Raw genomic sequence first — 1,779 nt, 5'->3', positions numbered from 1 at the left:
AGTCCCGGGGTTTTTTGTTTTTGATTTTTTTTCTTAAAGGGCCAGAGCTGGCCTGGCTGGGGCAACCGTGAGGAGGCTGGGGGAGTGAGGGAGGGAGTTGGGGGACTTGTGCAGAGCCTCCCATGCAGCATGGGGCAGTGAGGGGCAGCAGGGATCGCCCCCTGCCTGGCAGCACCTGCTGAACCGGGGCTTTTTTTTTCTAAGTGCCAGGAGCTGGAGTGGGCAGGGAGGCCATTGCTGGGCTGGGAGAGGGGCAAGGAATGGACCTGGGCTGGCTGATTCGGAGATTCAGACAAATTGAATTGGGACAGTGATTCAAATCGCCAAATTGAATCACTGCCCCTCAAAGTGGCTGAATCTGAATCCAAAGCGAATACTAGCTGCTTTGCACAGACCTAATACATACCATGATATTTAAGTTAAGCTCCTCAGGGAGGGGTGGGTGGGGTTTTTTTTGCTTTTGTTTTTGTTTTTGACCTACTAATTTCAATTATAATAATGAATCGCTCATTATCTTAGTGATCAGGAAGACTTATGTAAGATAGGACAGCACTTCAAATGTGTCTAGAAAGAAACAACACGTCTTTTGAATGATGTAAGAAAGACCCTTTTCATTTTTACAGTTTCTATAAAATGATGCCTTTCAAAGGTATGTTTATACTTATAGCAACACTTTTATTTATCTGGGCACTTTATCTCCTTTCAAAAACGTCTTGAGTGTCTATACCATACACCACTCAAATGTTCCTAAGCTGTAGATGTAAAAAATGACTTCGGGGTTTTTTTGTGGTTTTTTTTTTTAAATTTATCAGCTGAAGTTTGTACAGTCAAATGACTTGTTTATTCTTTATGCAGATTCCTTTAGCAAATGTGTGGATAGAGATCCAAAGAGTTTATCAGCATACTATTTATTCATTCCCTTATGCATCTCTACCTTTTGGGAAAAGGTAAACATTTTTTTTTCTTGTAGTAACTGTGAAGTGATAACTTCAAATCAAATTGTTTCATAGTTTCATGGTTGGTAGGGTCAGAAGGGACCTGAGCAGATCATCAAGTCCGACCCCCTGTCGTGGCAGGAAAGAGTACTGGGGTCAAACGACCCCGTCTGGGTGATTATCCAGCCTCCTTTTAAAGACCCCAACGGTAGGAGTGAGCACCATCTCCCTTGGAAGTTGGTTCCAGATCCTAGCCGCCCTGACAGTGAAGTAGTGCTTCCTGATGTCTAGCCTGAATCTAGTGTCAGTCAGCTTATGGCCATTGTTCCTTGTTACCCCCGGTTGTGCTCAGGGGAACAGGGACTCTCCCATTGCCTGCTCGTCCCCCTTGGCCAGTTTATAGACAGCCACCAGATCCCCCCTCAGCCTTCTCTTGTGGAGGCTGAACAGGTTCAGGTCCCGTAGCCTCTCCTCGTAGGACCTGCCCCGCTGCCCCCTGATCATGCGAGTGGCCCTCCTCTGGACCCTCTCAATGCTGTCCACATCCCTCTTGAAGTGCGGTGCCCAGAACTGGACGCAGTACTCCAGCTGCGGCCTGACCAATGTTGCATAGAGGGGGAGGATCACCTCCTTGGACCTGCTTGAGATGCATCTGTGGATGCATGACAAGGTTGTGGCAGAAAGCCACCTTGGTTTCTCCCCCAAAAAAATCTCTGCCCTGTGACACTGTGATTTAAATCTCTGTGCTGTGACCATTCAATTAGGATGGGCCCAGCACACAGGGGACCACACCCTCAGCCTGTCTCTTTAGGGAACTGGAGCTGGCTGCATTCCTGAGGGAGGG

The sequence above is a fragment of the Gavialis gangeticus genome, unplaced genomic scaffold (assembly GCF_001723915.1).
Source record: "Gavialis gangeticus isolate Ggan-Ray unplaced genomic scaffold, GavGan_comp1, whole genome shotgun sequence".
Lineage (NCBI taxonomy): Eukaryota > Metazoa > Chordata > Crocodylia > Gavialidae > Gavialis > Gavialis gangeticus.
Note: the sequence above shows the minus strand (reverse complement) of the source record.